The sequence below is a fragment of the Tursiops truncatus genome, chromosome 2 (genome assembly GCF_011762595.2).
Source record: "Tursiops truncatus isolate mTurTru1 chromosome 2, mTurTru1.mat.Y, whole genome shotgun sequence".
In the NCBI taxonomy this organism is placed as follows: domain Eukaryota; kingdom Metazoa; phylum Chordata; class Mammalia; order Artiodactyla; family Delphinidae; genus Tursiops; species Tursiops truncatus.
Window position 1 is genome coordinate 94,853,381 of NC_047035.1, and position 14,460 is coordinate 94,867,840.

Here is a 14,460-nt window from a genome sequence, read left to right on the forward strand (position 1 = left end):
CGCGCCCCTCCCACCCGGCACGCCCCTCGCCGGCCGCGGTTCCGGGCCCGGCCGCGACTGCCCGCCCCGGGGCCCCGCTTTCTGGCTACCGCACCGCCGCCCGCGCCCGGGTCAGCGGGTTCGAAGCCCGGCCCGGCCCCGCCGGCGGGCCCGGGGCGGCGGCCGGGAAGGGCGGCCCGCCCCGGGAGCGTGAGGTGGCGCGGAGTCTCGCCTTCCTGGCACGCTGCCTTTCGAAATGCTCCCGCGTCTCCTCCCCCATCCCACTCGGGTGACTCGGCCTCAGCTGACTCCGGCCGGGCAAAGTCTCCAGTGCACTCGGCAAATTGCGTAGCGCGCCGCTCACCCGGCTCGGCTCAGAGCCCTGAAGTCCTCTGCCTGAGTTGAGTGTGGCCGTAAAGGAGGTACAGAAAAAGTCGTCTGAATCGGAATTCCTAATTTCCTCCTCCTCTACTACACCCTTGCCTGAGCTGCGTTCGGGACGTGGAGCGGTGGTGGTCCATGAAGGTCCCCAAATGAAAACTTGTTTTGTCAGTTTACTGAAAAGGGGCCTCCTCGCTCCGCTGTGCATTTTCCCCTGACTTGGTGAGGTGCGTTGAAAACTAAGGGCGTTTTGGCCGCCTTTTGTTCCTTGGCTTAGTAAGACTGGTTCAGGTGTTATGTGGGAGCGCCCCGGAGCAGGATATTTTTGATTCCTTTCCTGTTTTATTTTTTCCTTTGCTCGCTCATTGGAAAAGGTCCAGTAAAGGGAAACTGGTGAGGTGGAATTAGAAGCCTACAGCATTTGCAGCAAAATTCATGTTCTTTCCTTCAATGCTAAAAATGCTCCCCAAAGTCAGTCTGAGTGTTAACTTTTTTACAGGTACAAGATGGTTTGTCAAGGGAAACAAAAATTAACAGGGGACAAAATGGAGCGAAAACAGCTTCAGAGTAGTTTTCTGATTGTTTGATTTGTCTAGCCGTGTCATTTTTTTTTTTTTTTTTTTACTTTTTCGGTACGCGGGCCTCTCACTGTTGTGGCCTCTTCCGTTGCGGGGCACAGGCTCCGGACGCGCAGGCTCAGCGGCCATGGCTCACGGGCCCAGCCGCTCCGCGGCATGTGGGATCTTCCCGGACCGGGGCACGAACCCGTGTCCCCTGCATCGGCAGGCGGACTCTCAACCACTGCGCCACCAGGGAAGCCCTAGCCGTGTCATTTAAAGTTCTGATTGGACACATTCTCTCTAACGTTGGGAAACTGAGATGGTCTGACTAGAAGAATGAGTGTTCTGAGCTAGAAGAATGAAGGGACCAAACAGGACTGGGCCCTGAAAGGGAACTGCCTCTAGAGTTTCTTCTTAGCAATGTCAGATATTTATGTTTGAAATATAATTTCTAATTGGGTGGCAGAGACTTTACACTTCTTTAACGGGTCGTTGTTCAAACGTGTTTACATGTGCCAAGGAGCGTGGAGTCCTTTTCCATATATGTGTTACATCACTTAATAAGAATTGCCTTGTGAAACTTGGTAAAATTGCTTATTGGTGTCCTAAATTCAGTAATTGCAGTCATGTAGGAAATATGCCAGATTTGAGCAGGATACGTTTTAATCACCTAAGTATTACTGTTCAGAAAAAAACTCTGGGAAATGGAGAATTATTTAGAAAAACCATTATATATCACCACATTTTGCAGTTCATTTATTTGCAAAAGAGGATTAAAAGTGTTTGCTACTTTCTGTGATTAAGAAGGAATCCAGAGAAGATTGAAGATCAGTTAATTTTGCAATAGGAAAAAAGCACATGTTCTAATGACAAATGTTAGTACTAAAAGTGTTGCAGCATTTTGCATAAGTTCATTTAAGCATCGTGAGAATTCATAACTGGCAAAATAGGAAGGTTTGCTGACTCAGGGTACATTGCTGAAGGGGATGGGGTCGGGTAGGAGGAAGCTTAGAAGTGCTGCAAGTTTTGAGTTGGGTGATGACTCATCCTGCCCACGGACTGCTACGTGGCCTTTTTTTTACACACTGTATTTTTTTAAATGATAGGCTAAAATTCTCCTGTACACATTATAATTGTCTCTCTCATAGAGGAGCCACAGTTTCTGTAAAAAAGTAATGGCTTCTTAAATTGCATTTTAAAAGGATATCATTTATCCTGCAGGTGGAATTTTGTAATATTTGTTGAGAGGAAAGGTAAAATTAATTGCTGGTTAGTTGCTGCAATTAAATACTTGATACTAGCAGTTCGTTGGTTATTATTGAGAGAGATTTCTTATGGATTATTTACAAAGGACAGATAGTACTTTTATGGTGTGGATAGAAATTAACCTTTTGTTTTCATTGGTAATGTAAAAGTTATCTTTATAATATCTAGAAATTACTGTAGTTTAAATAAGTGTTGTAAAAGCACAGCAGTGTTTAATCAGATAAAGCTCTTAATATGAACATTTCACTCTGATGGAATTATATTTAGTGCTTTCTCCTGATCTACATGAATTTGCTGTTTTAATAAAGACAACTTAGAATAGGTATTGTTATAGGCACTATTTTTTCATCAGTCTTTTTCTAAGATAAGCTGAATGTACAGCTCCAAATTTAGGACTTACATTGAAATTTGGTAATAAAATAATTTTGACCATTGTAGAAAGCCATTGTTTAGCAGGTTGGCTTAAAGTAAGATTGAGGGAAAAAAGAAGATTGAGATAGCAGTTTGTTTTAAAAGTGAGAAAAAACTCCCCACTCCCAAGTTTTTCTTTGTATATATGATTTATCTTCTCAGTGATTTATTTGAAGGGGTTTGTGGGCAGTAAAGTGTATTAATGAGAATCAGATCTTTGGAGAGATTTTGGAAGAACGTTGTATGATTTATATAGGGGAGCTTTAGTAAAATTTAATTCAAACTTTAAACTGTATTTCCCACTAAAGGAAATCTAAAAATACAAATTTAAAAGTATTATAGATTTTCAAAGCATCCTGTCATTTAGAGGTTGAACATGTATTTCCAGTGTGTGTGTTTTGAGAATACAGGTAATTACCTGTCATGCTTCATTCAGAATTTATAAACAAACTGGGTGTGTTAGCCTATCTCCTTTCTATGAGGTATTGCCTTATGAAACTATGAGCCTCACCACTGCTATCCAGTTCCTTGTTTGCATTGCATGCTCTAGGGCCCATGTTAAAATAGAAGATGCCTCAAAAGTAAATTCTTTCTGGCATTGTTGGCTTCCCACTGTCAGCTCCTTCAGCCTGTTTTGTGGGCCTGTTACATTACTCCACTGCCTGCTAGGGGTATGGGGATTTTGGTCGGTTTTATTGCTCAGAGCCCTGACTGAGACTTCATAAAAACAATAATGTAATTGTAGTTACTTTTTTTTCCTGGGAGTTGCTTGTCATGTGGAGGTGATGCATTTAGAAAGGTTTGTCTTATATACATGTCAGCCTTTTAAATCCATTTCTGAAAAGTAGTACCCAGACTGATTGTCTGTAGCAAATCACATTTTCCCATTGATATTCATTTAAATTTGATATTTTTTTATGGGGAAAAAATGGTATCACGAAAATTGTTTGTTAGAATCCTAGCATTTACTTCAGGGAAGAGACTGCTTCTTCAAGAGTATGAGAAATCTGTGTGCATTTAATTCTATACAACTATAAAACTATAAAATGTTAGTTTTTATGGAGGGGTCATGGGTATTATCTTCCCCCAGTTACATCATTTGACAGCTAAAAAAACTGAGGCCCAGAGAAATCTAAGACCTTGTTACTCACAGGGTGATTTCTGGACAAGCAGTATTAGCAGCACCTGGGAATTTGTTGGAAGTGCAGAATCTCGACCCCATCTCAAGACTTACTGTGTTAGAACCTGCAGTTTAACTAGATTCTTAGGTGATTCAAATGCACATTCATTTCTGGAAGCATTGCTAAGTAACCATACATAAGTTGCTCAGCTGGTTAGTGACTGATTTGGAAAACTCAGGTCTTCTGAGTTGCTCTTTCCATTGGCCCTCCTGAAAAAAAAAGTCAAAAGGAAGATTGAGGATCTAATCACTGTCCAGTAGAACTTTCTGTGATGATAGAAATGTTTTATTCTGTGCTGTCCAATGAGATAACCACTAGCCACATGTGACTGTTGAGCATTTGACAGGTGGCTAGTGCACCTGAGGAACTGAATATTTAATTATATGTAATTTTAATTAATTTATACTTAAATAGCTGCATGAAGTTAGTGGCTACCATATTGGACAGCACAGATTTAGATGATCTTTGCCCACACTAAATTTAAAATAGTCTAAGCTGTAATTTAATAACTGATTAGGCTTTTAACGTATAATTTTCTTCTAACAGATTTTTTGAAGGAAAAAAATTTAATCTTTCTCCTTGATTCTTGAGAAGAGTATTAGGTACTTATTAAATAGATATGTTATAAAAGCAATTGATAACTTATGAAAAATATGCAATTTATTTTAAAACTGATACGTATGAATTTATAGCATGGTGAGCGTGATCCTAAGATGTACAGTTTGATAAGTTTTGACAAATGTGTCGAGTTGAGAGTTCATATAACATTAAAATATAAAATATTTTTATCACCCCTAAAAAAATAACTGATTAGGCTTAATTTAATAATTTCCCTCTTCATTTACAAATTGGAGAGACGGTAGGTTTCTAACTACCTGCTTTTCTAATATGCCCAGATATTATTTTAGTAGTTATTATAAAACAATGCCAATTATCTGATTGATACTCCTGTGTTCAGTAATGTAGACACTCAAAGTTGCAAGAATATGCATTTTCCCATTTGTCTCAGTAAAGATATTTTCACTTGGATTTAAAAATATTAAAAATAACCTGTTAAGTAAATATTCCTTAATTATCTTGCAGATAGCATTGAGGGGACAGTTTTGCCTCTGGCCTAGTACCTCCAGGCTTTTTTCCACTTGTTGATAAGCTCCCAGATTGATCTGCCATTTGTTATGTTATTTCCAGGCAGAGAAACATTGAGTGGTTCTTAACCTCCCACCTTATGCAGTGGTAAGATTCTAACCCTAGAGTAAGTCAGAGTGGCCTGTGTCCAGATCTTGACATTTACTGTATGTGTGATTTCAGTGAACTTGATTTACCTCTTGGAGCAAAAGTGTTCATATTTGTAAAATGTGACTTACAAGGTGTTGGTTCTGAGTAACAGAAGTAGTTGGTTTTAGAAAGTGCCTGTCACTTAATAGATAGTAAATTTGAATTACCTTCCCTTCCCCTTGTGATTAGCTTTTTATAGCCTTCTGTATTTAGTCTTATGTTTAAGATTCCAACCAAACTTAAGGGATATTCTGATTTTAAGTCTTGTTGGTTCCCACCGATTACATGGCTTCCTGCCTTGCTTCATTCATGTTATATCCCTTGTACATTCCTCCACTTGTGCTCTAGATTCCTTCTCTTGACTTCTTAAGGACTCATTTCTTGCCTGCATCTTGAATTTTGCCCTTTCTGTTGGGCCATCTTTATTGGTATACAGATGTGCTCTAGAGCTATGCTGTCCAATATAGCCACTAGCCACATGTGGCTAATTAAACAAAAATTAATTTAAAAAACTTCAGTTCCTCAGTCATACTAGCTACATTTCAGTTGCTTGGTAGCCATGTGTAGCTATTGACTCTGTATTGGACAGTGCAGATATAGAATAGAAATCTGTTATAAACCCTCTCCTGATTCCACATTCTTCTCCTCTAGTTACTGCCTCATTTCTCTGATCCTCTTTCAAGCAGATTTTCAAGAACTGTCTTTGTGTGCTCTCTCCACTTTCATTTGCTCTTCAACTCCAGACTGGTTTCTATCACCATCTCACCACTGAAAGTACTCTAGTCAAGGTTACCAGTGATATCCATTTACCAATTCTATCTTAAAGGATCTTGCAGCAGCATTCAGTATTATTGACCACAGTTTTCTGCGTATTCTCCTGCTTCTCTTAGTTTATGGGACACATATTCCTGTATTCCTCCTACCTCACACTTTGTCATACTTTTTTTTTTTTTTACAGGCTTCTCTCTCCTCTCCTGCCTCTAAGTATTGGCATATCCCAGAGGTTAGTCCTGGACTTTTTTCCCCCCTTCTCTTGATTCTTTCCATAGGAGGTCTCATTCAATTTAGTTTTTTAAATAGTATCTATATGTGAATAGTTCTCAAGTGTTTGTTTCTGGTTTAGACTTCTCACCTAAATAGACTTAATATGTCCAAAATAGACCTCTTTCTCCCATATTGTTCTCCAAGTCTTCCCCATCTCAGTAATTGTCACCTAGGAGTTATCCTTAAAACCTATTTTTCCCTTTATCCACCATATCTAATCCATCATCACGTTTTCTTGGTCTCCAAAATATGATTTTGATTTCTCCTGTTTTACATCTTCATTTCTACCAGCCTAATCTCAGTCGCCATCATTTCATGTGGCCTACTGAAATAGCTTTTAACGGCCTCTGCTTTCACTTGACCATCTTCTTCAGTGCATTCTCCTCCTGGTAGCCAGAATCATCTTTTAAAAATGGAGATGAAAAAAAAAAAAATGGAGATGAAACAGGACTTCCCTGGTCGCGCAGTGGTTGACAGTCCGCCTGCCGATGCAAGGGACACGGGTTTGTGCCCTGGTGCGGGAAGATCCCACATGCCGCGGAGCGGCTGGGCCCGTGAGCCATGGCCGCTGAGCCTGCGCGTCCGGAGCATGTGCTCCGCAACGGGAGAGGCCACAACAGTGAGAGGCCCACGTACCGGAAAAAAAAAAAAAAATGGAGATGAAACCATGCCAGTTGTCTGCTTAAAATCCTTCAGTAGCTTTCTTAGTTATAAAATTCAGAATCCTGCCTCATGTGTTTGCCATCAGTCCCTGCTCCTTTTGCTCAGGACACTGTCGCATCTTTTCTTTTCCTCCAGAATACCAAGTTATGTCCTGCTCTAGGTTGTATTTGCTCTTTCCTCTGTTTGGAACACACTTTTCCCATCTCTTAGCAACACTGGTTCTGTCTTACTATTCAGGCTTCAGTTCCTTAGATGGCCATTTCCAAGTCACCCAGTCATAGCACTTGGCCAAATCTGAAGTTATGTTTACTTGTTAATCTTTCCTCATTAGAATGTAAAGTCTTTGGAAGCAGAAGAACCTTAACTGTCTTATTCTCCACTGTACCAGGAAACAGTGCCTGACACGTGCCAAGTGCTCAGTAAATTTTTGTGCACGGTATAAAATGTTTGTTTGACTCCCTTAAACTTCTATAGGGAAAAAGTACATTAAAGATTGCATTGTAGTCATTGTAACATGTGATTCTGAACTGGGTTTATTTAGCTCTCAAGTACATTATTGGTACAATTGTAAAAACTTAAATGGGATCTGAGTACTAGATAGTAGTACTATGCCAGTGTTAATTTCCTGACTTTGATGATTATATTTTGGTTATGCAGAAGAATGTTCTGTCTATAAGAAATATACTGTACTATTAAAGGGTTGGGGGGGAATGTGTAGTGTACTTGTCAGTAAATTACATTATTATTTGAGAGACAGTCATGGGCTTTGATTTGAAACCTGAGGTTCAAATTCTGGCTCTCACTGATATGTGATTTTTAATGCATTATTTAAATTCTCTAAAGATCTTAGGACCCATTTTGCAGTGTTGTTAGGAGGATTTAGTGTAAGAGTAGTATGCTTCACACATACTACGTTCTTAAGCTTGCTATTGTTTATTCAGTTCTTTTAAAATTCAACTATTAAAATTCTATTCTCATGTTCAGTGCTGACTTCCTTTATAATACAAATGTTTTTCATTAATTGCTTTTATAAAAGCTGATAATGTAGGATAAATATGTACCAGATAATGTTATTTATATCGTCAACTTAGAACTTTTGAGCTGTACTCCATAATGCAGTTTTTTACTTTTTAATATTTTTTTATTTATTTTGTTTTTGCGGTTCGCGGGCCTCTCACTGTTGTGGCCTCTCCCGTTGCGGAGCACAGGCTCCGGACGCGCAGGCTCAGCAGCCATGGCTCACAGGCCCAGCTGCTCCGTGGCATGTGAGATCTTCCTGGACCGGGGCACGAACCCGTGTCCCCTGTATCAGCAGGCGGACTCTCAACCACTACGCCACCAGGGAAGCCCCATAATGTAGTTTTTTTAATTCTTTTTTTTTTTTTTTAATTTTTGGCCGCACCACATGGCATGCAGAATCTTAGTCCCAGACCAGGGATCGAACCGGTTCCCCCTGCGTTGGGAGCACAGAGTCTTAACCACTGGACTGCCAGGGAAGTCCTTAAATTTTTAAAAACTATATACTTTTAAAGTAGAAAGTAGAGCCCCTCAAAATTATTTCAATTAAAATATTTGGGAAAAAATAATAAAATGTGTATTTATCTTGAGTAACATGGTTAATTTCTATCTTCTTTGGAAGTGTCAGTGAATTTGTGGTATGTATATATGTATGTATGTACGTATGTGTGTATGTATTTATGGCCATGCGTGTGGCACGTGGGATCTTAGTTCCCAGGCCAGGGATTGAACCCATGCCCCCTGCCCAACCGCCAGGGAAGTCCCGAATCTGTGGTATTTAAATGTTAATGTATTAGTTTGTATTATTATTGATGTAAAAGTACACAACTGCTTGGCAAAATAAATCATTACTGATAATTGTTGATTTACTTAGTTTTCTTTTTCCTTCCCTTTACTCCCCATTGATGGGCATGTTAGTAAGTATACATAATGGCCAAAAAGGGACAAGGTGTTTAAAGATGACCCATGAGCCTTTCATTATTTATCGCAGTCTGTTTTGAATAATATAAACTACTTCACTAACGCTGCAAACCTTACGATGGCATGATTCAGTTTACCCCCTTCTAGCACATTGTGCTCTTATGTTTTACTTCTACATGTGCTATAACCGCTACAGCACATTATTATTTTTGCTCTAAACAATCAATAGTCTCTTAAAGACATTTAAACATGGGTTTTGTTTTGTTTTAAAGGCTTTTTGTATTTTCCAATTATTTACCCTTTCTGGGGATTTTGTTGCTTTCTGCAGATCTGGGGTTCCATTTGGTGTCATTTTCCTTCACCGTAAGCAACTTCTTTTAGCATTTCTTGTAGTGAAAGTCTGTTGGAGACAAGTTCTTTTCCCTTTTGTCTCTTTGAAATGTTTTTATTTCATCATTTTTGAAGTATGTTTTCCTAGATGTAGAATTCTGGGTTGATAGTTTCTTTTGGAACTTGAAAGGTGGTGTTCTGTTGTCTTCTGGCTTTCATTGTTTCTAATGATAAATCAGCCATTGTTTCTATTGTTTTTCCCTAGTATATACTTTTTCTCTTTTCCATAGTTGCTTTTAAGAGTTGCTCTTCCGCCCTTCCCACTCCCCAGTTTTCAACAGTTGATGATGTGCCTAAGTATGGGTTTCTTTGTATTTATCCTGCTTGCTGTTCATTGAGCTTCCAGGTTTGTGAGTTGATGTCTTTTATCAGTTTTGGAAAGTTTTTGTCCATTTTCTCATCACATACTTCTGCCCTGTCAGCTTTCTGAACCTTGGGGCTCTCTACTTTTCAGCCTAGCTGCCAACTCTTTGGATTGCTTGGACATTTTCTTTGCTTCTCAGTACCACCTCAGGTTTTCTTTATTTAACTCATGTTTTTGCCCATTTTCTAATGAAGAATATCTGCCTTACATTCAGAGTGACTTGGAGGGGTTTATCTCATATTCCTGTCTTGGCCTTCACCTTAAGAGGGCATCTGGGGCTTCCCTGGTGGTGCAGTGGTTGAGAGTCCGCTTGCCGATGCAGGGGACACGGGTTCGTGCCCCGGTCCGGGAAGATCCCAGATGCCACAGAGAGGCTGGGCCCGTGAGCCATGGCCGCTGAGCCTGCGCGTCCGGAGCCTGTGCTCCGCAATGGGAGAGGCCACAACAGTGAGAGGCCCACACACCGCAAAAAAAAAAAAAAAAAAAAAAAAAAAAAAAAAAGGGCATCTGTCTTGTACACAGTGGAGACCTATATGCTTCATGAGATTTTCTCTCAGCTTTCCGGCCTTGACTTCAGACTTGTGCCCTTAGTGAGGACCCGTGGGGAAGAATTGGCAGGTGGGGCTTGTAACTAGGCTTCCTCTGAATTCTAATCTGTTACCTGAATCCACATTCAGCTAGTAAAATTTGTTTATAAATTTGGTTGGTTTCTTCTTAGTCCTATTAGTGGAAAATTTCTTGTTTTCTTGCCACTTTGCCAGGAATGAGAATAGCCATGGTCTCTTGTCTTATGAAGAGCTCGACATTTTCTGGAACTTAATTTATGTAGAGTTCTTTGCATCCTTTCTGGTGTTTTTTAAAAATTTATTTGTTTATTTTTGGCTGCATTGGGTCTTTGTTGCTGTGCACGGGCTTTCTCTAATTGCGGTGAGCGGGGGCTTGTCATTGTGGTGGCTCCTCTTGTTGCGGAGCATGGGCTCTAGGTGCACGGGCTCCAGTAGTTGTGGCTCGCGGGCTCAGTAGTTGTAGCTCAAGGACTCGAGAGTGCAGGCTTAGTAGTTTGGCACACAGGCTTAGTTCCCCGCGTCATGGGGGATCTTTCCCGACCAGGGCTCGAACCCGTGTCCCCTGCATTGGCAGGTGAATTCTTAACCACTGCGCCACCAGGGAAGTCCCCTGATGTTTAAAAACAAAACAAAAAAACTACAATTTTGTAGCTTATTCAACTTATCAGGGTTTATAGGATGAGAGTGATGGTGTCTTGCAACTTTCTGCATACTAATCAGGAGTGGAAATCCTGAGCCTTTCACTAAACTTAAAACATTTTGGAGCTGGAAGAGACCATAGAAATCACGTAGTTTAGCTCCATCATTTTCCTGATGAGGAACTAAGATGTAGAAATCTGAGATGCTTTGATTACAAAGCTAATTTAGCCACAGATCCTGGACTAGACTTCAGATCTCTTCATGTTACTTTGTTTTTGTTTTTAGTATGGGGTTAGTGAAATCAGACAGGAATTTTTCAGCAGTGCCAAACCATAGTGTGAATCTGAAAGGAAACTTACATGATTTTTTATTTTGCAAGCTTTGTTCAAGTCTGGAGAAAATGAGAAACAAAGGAGGAAAGATACTCCAGAAAAGTTATATGCCATCTGAATCATTTTTTTAAAATTTGGGGGGACTTCCCTGGTGGCACAGTGGTTAAGAATCCACCTGCCAATGCAGGGGACATGTGTTCGAGCCCTGGTCCGGAAAGATCCCCCATGACGCGGGTAACTAAGCCTGTGTGCCACAACTACTGAACCCACGTGCTATAACTACTGAAGCCCGCGTGCCTAGAGCCCATGCTCTGCAACAAGAGAAGCCACCGCGATAAGCCCGCGGACCGCAACCAAGAGTAGCCCCCGCTTGCCACAACTAGAGAAAGTCCACGTGCAGCAACAAAGACCCAACACAGCCAAAAATAAATAAATAAAATTAAAAATTAAAAAAAGGATATCTCTTAAAAAAAAAAAAATGTTGGGGACTCTCTAACCAAGCATGTGGTTGCCTCCATTTGATGAGGTCCAGAAATGTTTTGTGTGGTCTTGCACAATGTGGCCTTCTTCAGACCCTCACCAGGGTTAGCTCAAAAGTGACAGCTGTTATATTTGATGTATAGTCTGGAAAGCTGTGGTGCTAGATGCCATAGACCCTACTAGGATGGAGTAAAGAACAGTAAAACCAGAGTAATGTCAGGGTCTTGCATATCTTCATGATACCTACTTGCTGTCATATAGGCTAGTAGGACTTTTTATAGAATCCTACTCATCTGGTTATATAGGATACTATTTCAGTGGCACAGTCCCTCTCCACTACCTCAGCAAAACAAACCAGGAGCTATAACAAAGCTGAAGTGTTTTTGTTTCTTCAGTCTGAGTGGGTTGAAATCAGTTGCTTTCTTCAGATGTTGGCAGACCTATGTGTTCACCATAGGGTGAGGCTCTTGGGGGAATGCATGGAAAGGAAAGTACCATATTTAGGAGTCATCACTGATGTTCCCACTTGGTAGGTCAGAATGTGATCAGATTTTGAAAAATTGAGGGTAGAGCTTGTCCAAAACTTTCTACTATCAAGTAGAATATGTTATTTACATTAATTCATTCAGTAGTTTTTAAGGTGCTTACTAAGTACCAGGAGCTATGATCAGAAAATGTCAGTAAAGCTACTTAGTTCCAAACCTTTTATTTTATTTTATTTTATTTTATTATTATTTTATTTATTGGTACGCGGGCCTCTCACTGCTGTGGCTTCTCCCGTTGTGGAGCACAGGCTCCAGACGCGCAGGCTCAGCGGCCATGGCCCCAAACCTTTTATTTTAAAATACAGCTACAACAAAGGGGAAGGGAGTGGTGCCCTAGAAAATGAAGATAGGATTTGAAGATTAGAGATTAGATGAGATTGGGGGTGGATGGCCAAAGACGAAGGAAAATGCTATTAGAAAAGAGAAGAGAGAAAGAAGGCCTAGTGGGACAGGGAGGAATGTACTACAATGGAGTGTGTTGTTACTGTGATGCTCTAGGAGTGAATATGTGCTCCATGAGGTTTTTTTGTTTTGTTTTGTTTTTTGACCCCTTGTGTACCTTAATGCCTAAAAGAATGCCTGGCATTTGGTAAGCACTAAAGGTTTTGTTGAATAAAAATGTAGTGGATGGGGCTTCCCTGGTGGCACAGTGGTTGAGAGTCCGCCTGCTGACGCAGGGGACACGGGTTCGTGCCCAGGTCCGGGAAGATCCCACACGCCGCGGAGCGGCTGGGCCCGTGAGCCATGGCCGCCGGGCCTGCGCGTCTGGAGCCTGTGCTCCACAACGGGGAGAGGCCACAACAGTGAGAGGCCCGCGTACCGCAAAAAAAAAAAAAAAAAAAAAAAATGTAGCAGATGGATGGAAGAATTGAAGCTGTTTTAGTGAAAGCTGTTCGAAACAATCTAGGTTCTCTCTGCTTCTGGGCCATGTTGGGATTGCATTTCCCTACTGCCTTGAAGTAGGTGGGACAGTGTGACCTGCTTTGGTCAATAAAATGTGAGTAGAAGTGAAGTGTATCATTTTTAGACGAAGGTTTAGGCACCAGTGCGATATTCCTTCTTCTTTCCCTCTGGCACACTGAGTGGCAATGACAGAGATGGTAGCTACTTCAAGAGTTTAGATAACAGCTATGTTGGTCTTGTTGCATGAGCTGGACTTAAAAGTTTAAGTCACTGATATTTTAGGGTTATCGGTTACTGTAACACTGCATAACCTATCTTGACTACTATTACAGAAATTTATATTCATTTTTGTTTGGTTGGAGTCTTCAGATTTCCAAAGGTACTTGAAGAAGGAGGCTGCCTACTTGTCTCCTACTTATATATTTGCCTCAAGTGTTTCCTTACCATTAGTTAGGAGAGGAGTCTTAGAAATGAGGGCTTAGGCAGGAAGAGGATAGGAGAAGAATGAAGGGTTATTACAGTCATTAAAAATTTTCCATCCATAAATTTCTAGAAGGGATCATGTTTGTTTAATGTTAGGTTTATAGTAATTTCAATCACATTTCCACCATTCTGGGCATCCCACCATAATAAGTGGGAGCAAAAACTAGTGAAATAAAAGACTTATATGGTGCTTTCATAAATCATAGACTTTTAGAATTGGAAGCGTCTTTAGAGAGATTCTTTGACTTGTTTATCTGGTCTGTGAAGTTCAAATATTCCAATATAGGTACTTAGAGTAAATTAAATAGCAACTAGAAATGAACATCAAAGTAAACAATGACATTTATTTTATAATGGCCTTTTAAATGGCTGAGTGTTATTTAGGCAAAGTTACAGACAATTTAAGAACAGAAGTTAGGAGTAGAAGAGGAGTTTTTAAAAAACTGGATATTTTATTAGAAGCTATGTAATCATCCATCTTTGAGAGTTCTTCTGTGTAGCTTACAGTAGTTACTGAGAGCAGGCAAAGCCTGTTAGTCTTCAGGGCTCAAGTGTTAAGGTCCTCCTTCCCACACCAGCCAGGTCCCTAAGATGATTCACTGACACTGGTTTGCACTTTGGACCTCCTCTAGGTCTAAATCCTGAGAGGGGTCCCTGGTAACTCTGAGGGCTACCCTACATTAGGAGTGAGGGCTTTGTCAAGAATGTATATAAGCAAGCAGTTAAGCTGTACCCTTTGACCTTCTCTGCCCTAGAAACTTAGTATCTTCGATGAGAGCTTGAGAACATGATCTTCGGGAAGGGTGAATTTGCTATAACAACACCTCTCTGTGCCAGGGTTAGGAGACAGTCGTAGGTGAATGTAAGCAGAACTCAACCTTTCCCTTCTCTCCAAAAGCAGCTGGGTTTTGGCTGAGGAGATGTGAGGCTGGCTGAATGCCAGTTAACTCAAATTACTCACTTCACCCTGGAAAAGAGCTAAATAGGCAAGAGCTCGGGGGGTGGGGTGGGGGGGGTGTTTGAGTGAGTATGATCAGGCCAGATGACCCAAGTCAGCATT

At 40.8% G+C, this 14,460-nt stretch overlaps 1 protein-coding gene across 3 annotated transcripts in view; it reads left to right on the plus strand.

The window, feature by feature from the left end:
• The window catches only part of MAPK6 (mitogen-activated protein kinase 6), a 34,543-nt gene that overhangs the window by 396 nt on the left and 19,687 nt on the right, over positions 1–14,460 (plus strand). The window contains exon 1 of one of the 3 annotated variants that reach the window (XM_019932898.3): positions 221–401. The exons of 1 other annotated variant lie outside the window; for it this stretch is intronic. The gene's annotated coding sequence lies outside the window, so the exon portion shown is untranslated. Of the gene's footprint in view, positions 1–220; positions 402–438; positions 588–14,460 lie in introns of those variants that run through there. One more of the 3 variants, XM_019932897.3, reaches the window with a different exon arrangement.